Source organism: Hevea brasiliensis, chromosome 8, assembly GCF_030052815.1.
Source record: "Hevea brasiliensis isolate MT/VB/25A 57/8 chromosome 8, ASM3005281v1, whole genome shotgun sequence".
Taxonomy (NCBI): Eukaryota; Viridiplantae; Streptophyta; class Magnoliopsida; order Malpighiales; family Euphorbiaceae; genus Hevea; species Hevea brasiliensis.
The window spans coordinates 98,408,873-98,427,772 of record NC_079500.1 but is presented as its reverse complement, the minus strand read 5'-3'; the positions used below and the strand labels follow the sequence as shown (position 1 = coordinate 98,427,772).

Here is an 18,900-nt window from a genome sequence, read left to right as displayed (position 1 = left end):
TCAGCTTCTCATATATTGAAAGTAGTATTAGGTTGACGCTGGCTCCAAGGTCACATAAGGCATTTGCCATACAGTTATCATCTACATGACAACGAATGGAAAATACACCCAGTGTTAGTAGTATGCCCTAAAGCATATCATTTTGTATGTATCTTGTATATATCTTATTAATAAAAGACAATTTCACTTTTCTGTTTACATAATATATTTATACGTAATAGAAAAGGTCCATTGATGTTTTATTAGAAATTCTATTCTTAAGTTGTTAAGAATACGAGTGACAGTATTTCTAGCATAAAGTATCATAAATTGATTCACAATCGAGGATACTTCACAAAGGATATAACTTATCCAGAAAGATTGTAATCATCTTTGTTCCCAAGGTATTTATATGAGATATAAACAAGATGGAGTGGTGAGTCTTATGCCATATAACAAACATGATAGGCACTTATACATGATGAGTAGGCTGAACCAGTGACGCATATGACAAGCACATGGAGTTTACTCTTGTCAATGCATTATCATATATCATATCAGTGCATATAATCTTTAGACTTAAGATAACACAATTATCTTATATATAGGTGGTTTGAGTTTGATACTGCTTTCATACTTGTACTGTGTATGGGTATATAGGCATGTATTAGATCCTACTAGTTATATATGAAGATAGGTGTTGATCAAGATGGAATCCGTTACCCTAAGTAAATAGGGCTAAAATCCTATGTTCATTTAATTATTCTTGATGTTTCAAGTTCTTGACCAGAATAGATAGATTTAGTTAGGAAAGAGTTTCAGACAAGAAAATCTAATTAATCAAGAACTGGAATTAAAAGAAATCATAATATTCATAGCAAATGGAGTTTGACATTAACCATGACTCCAGCTTGAATTGGGATTTTGTAATGGAGAGATTTTAGTGCATGGTAATATATGATTAAAGGTTCATTTAAGGTATTCCTTATTACTGATTGGATGGCCATGGCATACTATGCTAGGTGTCAACCATGGTTTATGAGAAGCCTGAAATGATTTAGAGAAATCATTTACAGAATTAAATCAAATAATAACAAGATGGGATCCAATGATAACATGTGGCAAGGGAGTTAGGGTTTGACCTAAGTATATAAAGAAAGGTTATAAAGAAAAATCAGACACCTCTCTCTTTTTCTCTTAGGTTGGACAGCAATATGCTCTCTTTCTCTCCTCTTCAATTTCTCAATTGATTCAAGAGAAAAACTAAGATTTCCTCTTGAATTAAATTACTAGAAAGTGTTTCTAACACCCAATACATTCATACAACCTTCACAAAGCATAAATCCCATCTTATAATTGGTTGACAAGGCTTGCAAAGCCAATCTAGGGGCTGCCATTGCTATCTTGGTGTGTGCTTGTGGTGGACAAACTAGAGGGACAATATTTGGGATCCTAAGAACATCCTAAGATTGCATCAATTGTGCATCAAGAGGTTAGTACGTAAAAATCCATATTTTAATTAGGGTTTAATTGAATTAAATGTTAATTCATAATCTTTAATGGCAAATGAAATTTTAATGCATGCTAAAATATGTTTTGGTATGCAATTGGGCATTGAAAATTGATTAGGATCATAAGACACTTGGTATGGTGCATGTAACCTTAGAACTAATTTTTGAAATTCAAGGTTCTAATGCCCAATAATCACGCTTCCACTCCTTCACTCGAATCCTTAAATTTGGAAAGTAAATTATTTTGAATTATAGCACTGCATTGCTCTCCCAAGTTGATGATATCATAATCCTCCAGCCTTCTTTTGTTAGTAAGAATTTCCTTCAAAAACTTAGCATAACTTGGCATTTGGGATAATGCCTCAGTGAAGGGGACATTGATATACAACTCTTTTAGCTCCTTAAGGAATTTGCCAAATTATTTGTCTAGTTTCTACTTGATGAATCTTTAAAGGTAGGGAAGGGTGGGTTTATAAGGTTCAGGTGGAATGTATGGCTTCTCTCCCTCATCTTGCTCACTTTAGCTCTCTTTTTCTTTTTCATTTTTCTTGCTCTCAACTGGTTTTTCTTCTTTTGTGCTCTCTTTTTCTACCTTCTTTTTTTCACTCTCTTACCCAACTTTCTTATCACTTCTCAAGGTCACCACCTTACATTTGTCATGGGGGTTTTGTGGTTGGCTAGGTAGTTTGCCATAGGATTTAGTTCCTGATGAGCTTGCTTGTTGAGCCAATTGATTCTCCAACATGCGGTTATGAGCTTGCAGCTAATCCATGGTTTGTCTCATGTGCTACATTTCCTCCTTCAATTTGTTATTCATCTTGCTTTGTTTAGTAAAAAATTTTTCAATCATGGTTTCCAGTGTTAGCCTTGGTTCAGGAAGCGGAAGAGGTTTTTGTGCTCTTAATTGATATCTAGGAAGTGGCTACCATGTGGGCTAAAATTGTGGCTGAAATTGAGGTCAATTCTGTTACATATACTATTGGTTATGAGAATAGTTTGAGCTTTGACCTTGTTGGCCAAAAGTTACTTGTAGTCTCCATGTTGAGTTGTTCACATTAGAATAAGCATTTCTCATAGGTTTTTATTGATAGCCTCCTGCATAAGCAAATTATTCTTACAAGTAATCATCACCACAAGAAGAATAGTCAACTCCACAACTTTGGATTACATCTGTGTAGGCAACTTGTTGCATAGTTGTAGGAGTTGAAATTATTACCTTTGTGCAAAAATCACTAAGCAGCTGAGTCAACTGATTATATCTTGCATTCATGTAACTTATTGAGTCAAGTTCACAAATCCTAGCCTTCTTTGGCTCAATTGCTCTAGGATTTCCCCACAAATGGGTATTATGAGCAATCTTCTCTAACAGATCATAGCATTCTTCACTTATCATTCCCATGAAATCTCCTCCTACTTGTGAATCAATTGTATTTCTTATGGCTGGAGTAACTCTCGTGTAGAAATTATAAATAATCATCCATTTGGGTATTTCATGACAAGGACATTGCCTTTTAAGCTCCTTAAATCTCATCCAAGATTCATACAAAGTTTCATCATCCTTTGATCTGAAAGCTACCATCAAATTCCTCAAATGAGTGGTCTTCCCAGGTGGGAAAAACTGTGATAGAAAAGATTGAGATAGCTACTCCCAAGTAGGAATAGTAGCTTGTGAAAGTGTGTCATACCACTCCAATACTAAGTTTCGAAGAGAGAATGGGAATAAGGTCAGACGAACCACTTCATCTGGAACTCCAGGTTGTCTTTGAGTGCCACATATTATTAGAAACTTTTTCAAATGAGAATGGGGATTTTCAAGTGGGCTGCCCCTAGATTGTGAATTCTGGACCATCTAAATGAGACTAGTCTTTAAATGACAGGTCTGATATCTCTCACATCTGCACATCTAGGAAAAACATAATCTAGCATGGACCTTCTCTGAGGATCATTTTGATTAACAACTTCATTCTGCCTATTCTATTCATTTCCTCTATTGTTTACATCATTAGCTCTATTTGGATTCTCCATGTTTTCAATTTTCTCCTCTTGCTTCCTTTCTTGTCTTAGATTCCTTTTTGTTGGCTCAATAAAATTTTTCAATTTTAGGGTTGAATAACAATTGAGTATCACTTGTGCTTTTTGACCATTTTATAAACAATCAAAGTACCTGAAAAACATAAGGAACAACAATGAAAATAAAAGAAAATAAAAATTCTAATCAACTTAAGACAATTAAAATCTAATTTAAAACAAACAATTCTCCAATAATGGTGCCAAAAACTTGATGTGCTGTAAAATAGCTTCTGCAAGTACATGAGTCACTGTAGTATAAATTTAAAAATATTATTCCCAAAGGGAATTGTGCTTAAATTGAAAATAAAGGAATAAGCTAATTAGAATACAAAAATTTAAAGATATTAAAAATGAAATTTAAAATTAAAATTGATATTTGAAGAATTTAAGCTAAATTAAACAATTAATTAAACTAATTAAACTATATGACTAAAATTTAAACTAAAATTACTAATTACGAATTTGGGATGATTTAAATCTAACTTCAATAAAATTAAAGTGATTCTACAGATAGAGCTTTTGAATATTGCTTGTATGTGATCTATCTCTAATTTAGTAAACACATGAGATTTGCAATTTTGAAGGAAATCAATTCTTAGTTCTTTAAAACATTTCTCAAGCATTTTAAAGTTGGTTTTCATCAAATCAGATCATGTTTTCATGGTATTTCAAACCTGATAAAAACCCATTTAAAACTCTAATTGATTCTAAAAGTCCTCTTAATCTTCTTAGCTTATTTTTAACACAAAAAAAAAAAGTTTATTGCAATATTATTTATCCCAAACATTTACTTTTCAGTCCATTTGTAAAGGATTAAGACTTAACTTAATAAGGACCCTTCATCAAGCAAGACTATAAGCTCGTAAGCAATAAATAAAAAATGCAGCAAATCTCATTTAAATAGCTAAATCAGTTCAAAAACCACATTGCAAGACAATATTTACATACCCATCTCTAGAATCTCAAAGTTCTACTCACTAAATATGGTTTCAAGACAAACCCAAGTAGAGAAATAAAGAAGAAAAGAAAAATTAAGCTAAGGGAAAGAAAAAGTCAATAAAATGGTGAAAAATCTACTACTGTAACATTAGAGAAGACCTCCTTTTAGCTGTTGTAAAAAAGATCTAAGGATGCTCCTCTCTCTCCTTTTCTCTCTAGCAAAATTGTCCTTCTTTTCCCCTTAGGGTAAGAAAGAGATATATCCTTTAGGGGTCTACCCTAGAATAGGTTAAAAAGATAAAAGATTCTAGAAAAAATGATATATTAGGTCAAAGAAGAGAAAGTGCCATGTCAGCATTTTTTTTATTAAAACGACACAAGCTAAATCGGGTTGTGTTGCGCATTGTGTTACAAGTTGTGTAACTTTTTGGACAATTCTGAAATTCATCAGGTGCATCCACAAAGGCTAAATGAGATTGTGTCATTGCTTGTGTAACTTTTGGCCTGAGAAAAACTTCATTTCTAACTACGACACAACCTGCGACAGAAGTTACACAAGCTAAGTCATAAGTTGTTCAACTTTCTATTTCTTTAAAACTCAACTTCAAATTTTTCTCTTTAAAACTTTGTAATTCAGCTTTGATTTCTTCCAAATATCTGCTATGATCAAAATTATCACCAAAATTCTCCAAATTTTAACCTATAAAATAAATAAATTCTATAAATTAAACTAAAAAGTATGAAAATATAAAATTAACTAAATAAAGGCTAATATCTACTATAAAAGCTATAAACAAAGGTAAAATAGTTGCAAAATTATACTTAAATAATGATATGAAATGCATGCATCACTGGCCGGCACTGATCACCTATACAAACACACTGACCTCTATCAACTGACTGACAAAAAAATAAATTTTAAAATAAAGAAGCAAGAATTAATCCTAGGTTCTTGCCTAAATTTTGATAGAGTCTCTCTTATAACTAGATCTGATCTCCTGTAAGAAAACCCAAGAAACAACATCAACAATAACCAAAATTGGCCTTAGGCCCATAACACACTGATAATACCCATCAAGGCCTACAAAAAACCAAATCTAAATCTAGATTTTCAATCTCTAGTTCGGGTCCCTAAAATTCTAAAAATATTCCTGAAAGTGATCTGCATCATCCTTGTATTAAATAAATTTATTTTACTTAATTTCATTAACCTAGGAATATTTTACAAATTAATCAGCCAGCTTAACTAAGGTAAAAACTATACAACTTGAGTTTGGGATTACCTTTGTAAATTTTACTACCTGGAACACATCCAAAAAGTTTGAAAATGCTAGAAATGACTGTAATATTAACTATTTTCTAAGATGGATTGCCGAGTGTCTAGATCAGGCTGGAAAGTAAGTCCCAAGCACCGATGAGCTATCGTTGATCCAACTACATATCCGAAATGCCCATTAGCTGCTGGTGACAGATCCGCAAATAGTTTATCAAAACTCTACTCTGATCGCTCGATATCGACCAATTTAGTATATGCCATCCAATGAGTATCTTCTCAATCCGACCACCGATCAATGTGTGGTTGGTGTCAAATTGAAGCTTGAGAAGATTAGATGAAGATTACTAGGCCTCATCATCCATTCCAGTCACTGATTGGTAGGGACCTAGCCAGAAAGTGTGAAAAACTCAAAACTTCTCTCCTTTATAACTTTTTCCTTCGATCATCATTTGATGCAAAATTGGTCCTAAAAGAAAGCTCATGAAACAAGGATTCCAACGCTATCAGAATCGCGTCCATCCGACGTTAGATGGCCTGAAATCACATCGAAAAGCTCTTACCTTTGAGCTTGCATCTTTCTCTCTCATTCCTCGTTTGCTGCCACTTCTAGTGGTCCTAGCCTCCATTCATGGCCCATTGGTGGTCGTTGGAAGTAGTGTCATTGTTTAAGGGTGTCGCCAGCAGTAGGTGGTGGTTCACCTGAGAAGAAAGAAAGAGAGAGGGAGAAGTGAGAGATAGGAAAGAGAAAGAAGGTTGGGGGGGGGGGGATGCGTGGTGGGAGGGGAGAAACCTATCACATTTTTTTATTTTTCATTTTTTTTTCAAAATTCTGATTACAAGTCCCACCCATCTCCCATCACTTTTCTTATCTTTTCTTTTCTTATTAACTACTATTATAATTAACATTATATTTATTAAACTAACATCACAATATAATTAAATTAGTGATAATAATATAAATATATATTAATCAAATGATAAAGCTTATAATAATAATAATAATAATAATAATAATAATAATAATAATAATAATAATAATAATAATAATAACTTAACTAGGAGAACACTGGTTAAATAAACTTTTAAAATAATGTACGAATAAAAATATTATAAAATTACAAATTAATTAGACAATATTAAAATACCATTAAAATTTATTTTTAAAAAAATCAAGTTATTATATCTATTATTTTAAAAAAAATGAAAATACTTATTAAATATAATAAATAGGTTTCATAACTATTTTTATTAAACAATATGATAATATAAAATTTCAAAATATTAATATAATGATAATAAAAATATTATTATGATAATGCACTAAATTATAAAATACATTTTAAAAATTATCTTATTTTCTAATTTTATAAATAATTTTCTTTCCCATTAATCTAGTTATGTAATTTTATTATGAAAATTAATATTATTTTAAATTATAAAAAAATATAATATAAGTAAATCAAATTTTTTGTTTAAAAAAATAAAATAATAAAGTTTAAATAAATTTAATTTAATTAACTAGTTTATATTTTTTTATTAATTTTATTAAGTTTTTAAACATCTTCATCCATTTATATTTTTAAAATTTATTATTATATTATTTTTTTATTATATTACATTTAAATTTATGATTAAATTATTATTATATATAACACATAATTTTAATAAAAATATAATAATTTATTATTATTATTATTATTATTATATATAAAATATAGTAATGCATGTCACGTGAGTTTGTCAGTTACAATAATTCAAAGTTAGTGTTCTCTTGTTGATAAAAAAAAAAAAAACAAGGGTTAGTGTCTTCTTGTCGATTTGGATTGATAATAAGATGAGAAGAAACTTTCTTTTGGTGGTTTTTCCAGTCCTTCGTTAAAAAAAAAAATCTTTTCTTTTCTTTTCTATTGGGTTTCGATTGGTGTTTCTAATTCTTGAAAATGGAACAAGGGCCAATTCTTTCTCCCCATATACTCATCTTTCCTGGCCCAGCCCAAGGCCATGTGAACTCCACACTCAAGCTGGCAGAGCTTTTATGCCTTGCTGGCTTTAAGATTACCTTCATAAATTTCCAGAATATCCATGAACGTCTAGTTCGTCATTCAGATGTTGAAGCTCGTTTTTCCAAATATTATGGATTCCAATTCAAAACCATACCAGATTGTCAGGCAGAAGATCCTCGACCGGCCGACTGGGTGAGAAAGTTATGTCAGGAAATGGAAGTGAAGAGCAAGCCAATTTTCAAGAAGATGGTGATTGAGAGTAACCCAGCAGTTAAATATATCATAGGAGATGGGGCGATGGGATTTGTCTATGATGTTGCGGTTGAGGTTGGAATTCCTGCTATTCAGATGCACTGCATCAGTGCTTGCTCCTTCTGGACATTCTTTTCTATTCCTGACGTTGTTGCTGCTCATCAACTTCCTATCAAAGGTATTCCTACTATTATATGCGTATCATCCTTCTCTTAATGATCTCTTTATTCCATTCAATTGTATTACTAACGAGTCCAATCCAATCTCCTGAAACTGAAAGGAAAAGAAGACATGGACAGGTTTATCACAAAAGTACCAGGAATGGAAACTTTTCTCCGATGCCGAGATCTTCCAGGAGGTTTTTGCCAAGTTAGCGACATATCAGACCCTAATCCTTCGTCATCACCAAAGAGATACGACAATCCCAAGCACTCATCATCAACACCTTTGAAGAGCTAGAAGGACCAATACTTTCACAAATACGCATTCGTTACCCTAAAATCTACACAATCGGACCTCTCCACGAGCATCTGAAAACAAAACTAAGAAGCATCGAAAAGCAAGAATCGTATTCATCCTCGAACAGTCTTTGGGAAGTTGACAGGACCTGCATCACATGGCTGGATAACCAGCCATCGCAATCTGTACTCTACGTAAGCTTTGGTAGCATTACAATTATGACTAGAGAGCAGCTCATGGAATTCTGGCACGGTCTTGTTAATAGCAAAAAGAAGTTCTTGTGGGTTATAAGGCCTGAATCTGTTATTAACCAAGATGGTAATAATCTTGGAGAAATTCCTGAGCAGCTTCAGGAGGGAGAAAAGGAAAAAGGATACATCGTCAAATGGGCACCCCAGGAAGAGGTTTTGGCACACAAGGCAATTGGTGGGTTCTTGACACACAGTGGATGGAACTCAACTTTGGAAAGTATGGAAGCTGGTGTGCCTATGATTTGCTGGCCTTACATTGGTGATCAGCAAGTGAATAGCAGGTTTGTGAGTGAGGTCTGGAAGCTGGGATTGGACATGAAGGATGTGTGTGATAGAGGGGTTGTGGAGAAGATGGTGAATGATCTAATGGTGGATAAGAGGGAGGAGTTTGTGAAATCAACAGCTAGGATGGCAGAGTTAGCAAGAAAAAGTGTATCAGAAGGTGGATCTTCTTCTTCTTGTCTGAACCGTCTGATCGCGGATATAAGGTTGATGAACATGAAGGCATATAGTAGTGATACTTACAAGGATAACTTGTCATAATTAAGTGATGTATAGATGCAACTGTATGCGTCATTTTCTTCATTACAAACGCAAGTGTGGTAATCATGCATTTAGAAAATGTGTGCGAATGGGTATTAAAAATAAATTTCCAATAATTTGTGCCTACCAAGTGCTTGTGAAAAATATGTGAGATGAGTGATACCAAGTGCCACGTTTGCAATTTGGCTGATAACAATCAAATTTTGAAGTTTAAAAATAAAATATAAAATTATAATTTATAGAAATAGAATACAAATTGTAAATGTAGTATAAAATTATGAATTAAAATATTATATTATTATATTACTTTACGAAATATGCAATCTTACACTATGTTAGAAAAATTATTTCAAAGGGAAAGTAAAATAAAGAGTGTAAAATAAAGATATCCTATTTATTATAAATTAAGAGAACTTAAATAAAAGAATAATTTTGTAATTTTATTATAAAATAAATTTTACTTCTATTTAACTTTTTTATTCTCTCTTCGGTTTAGTAAAAATAACTAATAAGAAAAAATAAAAATTATTTTACATTCTTTCTTTATTTTTTTTTCTTTCACCTTACTTTTAACTAGGATTAGTATCTTTTTTCTATAGTAAGAGTCCATTTTTATTAATCATCAATCTTAAACTTAAAAAATAAAAAATAAATAAACATTATGGAATTGTCGAGACAAGCAGTATTATTATTATTATTATTTTTTTTTTTTTATAGAAAGTAAATCTTTGCATAGCATGCAACGAAGAATCCAAGGAAGCTGGCAGCCCTAAAATTTTAATTTTTAGTGGGGTGTAGGTTGAATGTGAGCATATTTTTAATTAATTTTAATTTGAAATTTTTTTACAAAAATTTAAAATAATTATATTTATTTATTAATTTAATTAAATAAAAAATAAATAACTCACATTCTAAAAAAATTAATAAGTTTTTTTATTGATTCAATTAAAATAAAAAAATAATATCTTATATAAATTGTGAATAGATTAAACACATTAGAAAACAATTAAAATGATATTTTTCTTAGTATTTAAGCTGGTTAAATCAATTTATATATTTTAAAAATAAGCTTATTTATTTATTTATAATATTTTTTAAGTTTATAAATTGGAAAAAAAATGAGAATTAATTTTTTATTTTAGTGCTTATAAGATATTTTAATTTTATCCAAGTATTTTATCATGATACTTTTATTTAATATCTTTTTAACAATTTTAATAATAAATATATTTATAAACTATTTTTTTATCAAACGGTATTAATAACTCATATTTACTTTAACCAAAGATTTGATAATTTAAAATTTTCATTATTTATAAGCTAATTTTTATAAGTTAAGTCAAATACCTTATAAATTTAATTTTTATATTTATGCCTTTAAATTTAAATATAAAATACTTTTTATTTATCGTTAATTCTCCTAAATTTAAATGTTATATTCGTCACTAGTCACATGATAACAAGACCCAACAATAATATTATGCTTTCATTACGATTTAAGATATAAACATTTAAATTTTTATCTATTCACATAAATTTTATTATATATTATATTTTAAATTTAAAATGAATCGAGTATAAAGATACATAGAACTTAACAAGGAAAATGAGCACAAAGAACTTGTAAATCTGAATAAGTCAAACTTTCCATCACTTGCAATCCTTATCATGTCGCGAAATAAATAAGACTAACTTGATAAAATTATAGGATTTTTTCTGATATTAATTCTTTTATAATAAAAATATTATTTTTATTATATAATTTATTAATTATTATTACTATATTAAACTTTCATTAAATTAAATATTATCAAAATTTATATATATATATATATATATATATATATATATATATATATATATATATATATATATATATATATTAATGCAGGTGAGCTCATCACTTACCTCACATGAGTAGTGAGTAGTAGTCATGATCAAGGAAAGAATCATTTGTCTCGCATCCTTCAAACTCAAAGCTCTTGCAATTTAGTCCATTTGGAAAGAAAGTTTATTGGGTCTCAGTTGGAATTTAAACTCAATCAAAACTTCACAATTCAAGTTGAAACTCTCCACTATTTGCACTCGTTATCATGTGATAAAGAGTTTATTAATTTTTTTTTTATCATGTCGTGAAGACCTATTATTATTGAAAGTATTGTTAAGAATTATTTTTAAATATATAAATTAAAATATTTTAAAAATATTATATAAATATGAATATAAAGATTTTTCAAACATATTTAATTTATATTATATTAATATAAAATAATTAACAATTATTAACATTTGACAATTTCAAAGAAAATAAAGGTTTATTTATCAACTTATAATTTTGAAGAATTAATGTGAATTATTTATTTTATTAGTATATTAATTTAAATTGTTAAATTAATTTTAATTTTATAATCTTTTATATGTAAAAGTTATATAACTTTTTTCATTTATTATTTTGCAAAATTTTAATATATCAAAATTATTTTCCACTAATATAAATAAATTTGTTATTATGAATATAAAATTTTTGAATTTTGTATTTTAAGTAATTTTTATAATAAATTATTATATAAAATTTAATTATTAAAAAAATCAAACTTCTAATTATAAAAATATACCATTATTAATTTTATGAGATTTTTAAACTTGAATCCCTGTTCTATAAATTTTTATTTAATGAAATATATATATATATATATATATATATATATATATATATATATATAATAATTTTATTATAATTATTATATATAATAATTTTATTATAATCATTAATTATCATGAATTTTCATATCCCGTAATCATCAACAATTACAATTTTATTGTATAATTTTTCCTATTCCACACATTCAAAGTTACTGACTTCTAGTCGGTTTGGTTTGACAACAAGAAACACTCTTTTCTTTTCTTTATTTTGTTGGGATTCGATTGGAGTTTCTAATTTTATCTGCTCTTCATTAATTGCCTGTTAAACTTCTTATCTGCAGCTAAAACTTGAAAAAAATGGAACAAGGGTCCATTCCTTCTCCTCATATACTCATCTTTCCTGCCCAAGGCCAAGGACATGTAAACGCCACGCTCAAGCTAGCAGAGCTTTTGAGCCTTGCTGGCTTTAAGATTACCTTCATAAATTTCCAGTATGTACATGAACGTCTAGTTCGTAATACGGATGTTGAAGCTCGTTTCTCCAAATATCATGGATTCCAATTCAAAACCATACCAGTTTGTCGGCCAGACGATCCTCAACGGACTGAGCGGTGGAGAAAGTTATCGGTGAAGAGCAAGCCAATTTTTAAGAGGATGGTGATTGAGAGTAAACCAACAGTTAACTATATAATAGGAGATGGGGTGTTGGGATTTGTCCATGATGTCGCCGTTGAGATTGGAATTCCTGCTATTCAGATGCATTGCGTCAGTGCTTGCTCCTTCTGGACTTTCTTTTCTATTCCTGACGTTGTTGCAGCCCATCAACTTCCTATTAAAGGTATTCCTACTATTATATGTCATCCTTTTCTTAATGATCTCTTTATTCCATTCAATTGTATTACTTACGGGTCCAATCTCTTGAAACTGAAAGGAAAAGAAGACATGGACAGGTTGATCACAAAAGTACCAGGAATGGAAACGTTTCTCCGATGCCGAGATCTTCCAGCAGGTTTCTGTCAAGTTAGCGACATATCAGACCCTAATCTCTTCTTCATCACCAACGAGATACGAAAATCCCAAGCACTTATCATCAACACCTTTGAAGAGCTAGAAAGACCAACACTTTCCCAAATACGCACTCGCTATCCTAAAATCTACACAATTGGACCTCTCCATGAGCATCTGAAAACAAAACTAAGAAGCATCGGAAAGCAAGAATTGTATTCATCCTCGAACCGTCTCTGGAAAGTTGACGGGACCTGCATCACATGGCTAGATAACCAGCCATCGCAATCTGTACTCTATGTAAGCTTTGGTAGCTCCACAATTATGACAAGAGACCAGCTCATGGAATTCTGGCACGGTCTTGTTAATAGCAAGAAGAAGTTCTTATGGGTTATAAGGCCTGAATCTGTTATTAACCAAGATGGTGATAATCTTGGAGAAATTCCTGAGGAGCTTCAGGAGGGAGGAAAGGAAAGGGGATACGTTGTCAAATGGGCACCCCAGGAAGAGGTTTTGGCACATAAGGCAATTGGTGGGTTCTTGACACACAGTGGATGGAACTCTACCTTGGAGAGCATAGCGGCTGGTGTGCCTATGATTTGCTGGCCTTACTTTGGTGATCAGCAAGTGAATAGCAGGTATGTGAGTGAGATTTGGAAGCTGGGATTGGACATGAAGGATGTATGTGATAGAAGAGTTGTGGAGAAGATAGTGAATGATCTGATGGTGGATAGGAGGGAGGGAGGAGTATGTAAAGTCAACGGCTAGGATGCAAGAGTTAGCAAGAAAGAGCGTATCAGAAGATGGATCTTCTTCTTGTTGTCTGAACCGTCTGATCGAGGACATAAGGTTGATGAACAAGAAGGCATATGCCAGCGATAATGACAAGGATAACTTGTCACAATAAAGAATATTTTTTTTATTTATTATTTTCTTTACTCTTGTTTAGATGAAAAGAAAAATAAAAAAAATAAAAAAAATAAATTATTATCTGAAAGAGGAAAAATTAAGAGAGAAAAGTTTATCACGAATTTATAATTTTATTCTCTATATTTTCAAGAGAATTTAAGTAAAAAATAATAATTTTAGAATTTTAGTATATCCAGTAAATATTTCTTCTAACTTTTTTATTTTCTCTTATATTTAAAAAAAATAAGAAATATTATTTATTTTCTTTTCTTTTCTTTTTAACTAAGTAAATATCTTTCTTTTTTTTTTTTCACATAAGAGAACAACTTTGATAGTGGCACAATCAATGCCAGCATTGCTATTTGGTTCGTTGGGTTTCTGTTTTGGGATTGGGGTATCAGTGATAGCGGTTGTGGTGGCGGTGATGTTAGGAGAAAGGACACAGTAGTGCCATATCGGTACCGGTGCTTCTAGTATTATCATCATCAGATTCACAAGAGAATTGGAGGCACTAGAAGAAGGGGAGGTGGGGACGGTGGACGAATGGGGTGGAGTTTGTTTCGGCGATGGGAAGAGAGGAAATGAGGAGGCGATGAAAGGGAATTGAAGAAGGAGGGGAAATAGGGAAATCATTCCTGCCACCATCTAAAGGCAATTATGTAATAAAATTACGTTACTTAATGATAAATTGGATTTGGAAGGTGTGTGATTTGACTATTCACGTTTAATGTTTAATTTTTAAATTAAAATAAATTTTTTAATTTATAAATTAATTTAAAAATACATAATTAATTATTTAATAAAAGTATTTAAAATTAATTTTTAAACAGTTTATATGTTTAATTAAGACGTATTTAAAATGAACTTCATTTATTAAAATGATAAAAAATATATATATCATATTATTATGGTTGCTAATATGGTCATAATGTAGATATTTTAAAAATTATTAAAATAATATAATTTTTTAATTGATAAAAAATAATTTTAAAATAAATTATAAAAAATACTTTATTTATTGCTTTAATTTATTTTAAATAATAATAATAATAATAATAATAATAATAATAATAATAATAATAATAATAATAATAATAATAATAATAATAAAACCATTAACAAATTTGTGGTTTATTAATTATTATCGAGACAAGCGTTTTGTCTTTGCATGGAAAGCAAATCTTTGAGAGAAGTCATTCGGAGCATATGTTGCATAGCAAGACAGCCAGAGCCGACATTATGCCTTTAATTGGACGCATTAGCCTATCGAGGAAAATGAACACAAAGAACTTGTACGTAAGGAAAAAGCCAAACTCCCCCACCCACCACTTGCTGTGCTTAAGAAGAAGACTCACTGAATTAAATTATGGGAATTTTTATGATAATTATTTTTATAATTAAAAATATGTCTTATTATATGCTTTATTAATTGTTGCTCATTATATTAAGCTTTCATTAAATTAAAAAATTATTAAAATTTAAATTCTAAATCATATGAACTCATCACTTACCTCGTACGAGTATTGAGTCATGATCAAGAAATGAAAAAAAGGACATACTAAAAATTTAAATTTTAATCTCCATTTTCACACATTTCTTAAAATTTAAATTCTGAATAGCTTGTATTTGTGACTTTTTCAGGATTTATTATAATTGGGTTTTAGGCTCTCTTTATGAGAATTAAATCAGGAGTTAATAAAACTGTTTAAGCACGAATCCTAAGCCCAGGGAATGACCGCCAGACTCGAAAAGCTCATTTTTTATAGTTAAAAAAAGAATTCTTGCCTTTTAATAAATTTGTAAAGAATTTTTTTTTATTGGGTCTCAATTGAGATTTAAATTTAATCAAAATTTTACAATTTAAATTTTCAATCAAAATTTATTAATGAAGTAATTTTCCTTTTCATCAGAATACCAACTTTTGATTATTTAGAATAAATCTAAACCCAATAGATCATCTTATTTAAAAAAAAAAAAAATTGAACACTTGATGTGAATAAGACATTAATCCTAGACTTCAGAATATATTTTGAAACTTACTATCATTTAAACTATAACATTGGCTTGATACATTTTTATTCACACACGCATATATAAGTGATTTTCCTCGTATTACTAATTAAATTACGTATTGCATCAAATCGATATATTATATTCTATTCTGCATTTTGATAAAATTATTTTGATTGTTTCAAGAAATATGTTGTTAAGTTGGATGTATGTATCTCTCTGTCTATTAATATAAAAAAAAATTAATATAAAATAATTAATAATTATTAGCACGTGCCAATTTCAAAATAAAATAAAGATTTATTATTTTATCAGCATATGATTTTAAATAATTAATTTTAATAATTTATTTTATTAACATATTAATTGGAATTGTTAAATTAATTTTAATTTATAATTTTTGCATCATAAATATCTAATTTTATTTTTTTATTAATATAAATAAATTTACTATCACTTCAATAAACATTAGACTTAGTAACAATAATTTTTATTGCTAAATGTGTAAAATTTGTTGCCATAAATTAATAGTAGTAATATACAAATTGTAGTATATTACTGTTGTAAAATTATAACCGTAAATATTTTACAATAAAATTGTCGTTATTGAAAAAAAAATTATAAACAGTGCAAAAAATTTTAAGGATAACAATGATTGTTGTCATATTTTTTATTATTTTATTATTTTTTTCTTTTAATAAACTTTCATATTTGTGTCCATTTGGAATAGATTTGAGTTTCTCTACTCAGATTTGTGTTATTAAAGAATAGATCTAAAGTTTTTTTTTCTAGTATTGGGGTCCTGTTTCTCCCTATTATTGAGATTTTATTTTTTTTCTCCCCTTAACGGGTTTTTTTTTTTAATTTAAATAGGTTTTTTTGGTAATTCAAAATACAACATGAATTGTTGATTTTTTGTTTGTTAGAGATTTAGTATGGGTAACGATCTTCTATCAATAAAGTTTGGTAATGCGACTTGTTACTCCATTGACATTTGATGGTTTAATATTTTCTGTGGGCTAAGACGTAACAAGATTTCAAAATGACAATATTACAAAGATTTCTTTGTTCATCTAAAATTGAAAAATTATTTTATTTTATCCAAATTATCTTTGGACAGAATATTTTAATTATCTATATTTATATTTTTTATTTTATGAGAATATTATGATATAGTTATTTTATTATTCTTATTAATAAATTGTCAAATTTTATCTAAAAAAAATAATTATTAATATTATTGCCGTATATTAATTTTATAGGCACTAAAATTATTGTGGCCATAAAGTTTTTATTACTAGTTCTAACAATACATTATAAAAATTTTCTTCTAAATTTTTTTATTTTATATTTTAAATTTTAATTAAATAATTTTAAATAATTTTTTAAAAATATTACAGACTAAAATTTAATTATTTATAAAAAAAAACTATTAATTATAAAAATACACTATTAGAGACTTATAAATCTGAATCCCTATGTCCACACATTCAAAAAGTCGCCGTCTTCAAGGATTTTTTGGGATTCTAATAGAGTTTTTAATTTTATCTTCCATCAGAATTCCACCCTTTCATTAATCGCCTGTTAAATTTCTTATCCTCAGCCCAGCTAGCCAAAACTTGAAAAATGGAGCAATGGTCAATTCCTTCTCCTCATATACTCATCTTTCCTGCCCCAGGCCAAGGCCATGCAAACCCCACGCTCAAGCTAGCAGAGCTTTTAAGCCTTGCTGGCTTTAAGATTACCTTCATAAATTTCCCGGATATCCATGAATGCCTAGTTAGATCGTCATACAGCTGTTGAAGCCATACCTGTTTGTCGGCCAGAAGATCCTCATCCGGCCGACCGGTTGAGAAAGTTATCAGTGAAGAGCAAGCCAATTTTCAAGAAGATAGTGACTGAGAGTAGTCCAGCAGTTAACTATATCATAGGAGATGGGGCGATGGGATTTGTGTATGATGTTGCTGTTGAGGTTGGAATTCCTGCTATTCAGATGCAATGCGCCAGTGCTTGCTCCTTCTGGACTTTTTGTCTATTCCTGATGTTGTTGCAGCTCATCAACTTCCTGTCAAAGGTATATCACTACAATATATAATAATGCTTAAATGCTACTCTCCTATCACTTGCCCTTTGTTTAGATGGAGGGAGATGGAGAGAGGAAAAAAATAAAAGAAATTAGATTTTTTTTTTTCATTTTTCTTATTCAGATATTAGAATAATCCAAACAAAGGGTTAAATTAGGGTAAAGGAGTGTTTATTTCCTTTATAGTTACATTCTTAAATTTTTTTTAATATAAAAAAATTATAATATATTAAAATTAATTTTCTTATTTTAGTATATATAAATTCTTCCCTACATGGTGTGTGCGTGCACTTATATTTCAATAATAATAATAATAAAAAGAATAGATAGATTTCATACATCTTCATAGGCTTCAAGAGGATCATCTATATATTAATTTCGAAAAAAATTAGCTTCCAAGAATATTTTTATGTTCCTAATCACTAGTTTCCTTTTGAGTACACAAAAATAATTTTTAGATACAACAAACCTATATTTGGATATATCATCATTCATATGAAGTGATAAGTCAAATTTATATAGTAGAACCCCCATATACTTTTATTAATAACTAATTTTTTTTAAAATTATTTAATTTTTATGTTTTAATAAAATTAATTATTTAATTCTGATATTTTTAAAAATATATTATTTAATCTCAATATTTTGTTTACGTTCAACTATTTAGTCACTTTGTTAAATTTTTATGTTAGATTAATCAATAAATTTTAATATCAGTTAAATTATTATTTAATTTTTATATTTTAATAAAATTAATTAATTAGATTCATGTTTTTTGAAAAAAAAAATTTCTGGATGGAAATTAAATTTTGCATATTTGTGGAAATTAAACATATTTCCAATCCCATGAAACTGATAGGAAAAGAAGACACGGACAGGTTGATCACAAAAGTAGGAAACGTTTCTTCGATGTAGAGTGATGTTAGCTGTGAAATAACTTCCATAAGTGCACGGATCACAATAGTAT

General features: G+C 29.2%; 2 pseudogenes; both read left to right on the top strand.

Moving 5' to 3' along the window:
- The first annotated feature begins 7,538 nt into the window (after positions 1-7,538).
- LOC131182379 (7-deoxyloganetic acid glucosyltransferase-like) lies at positions 7,539-9,400 on the top strand (annotated as a pseudogene).
- Positions 9,401-12,123: 2,723 nt separating this feature from the next.
- LOC131182378 (7-deoxyloganetic acid glucosyltransferase-like) lies at positions 12,124-13,853 on the top strand (annotated as a pseudogene).
- The last annotated feature ends 5,047 nt before the right edge of the window (positions 13,854-18,900 follow it).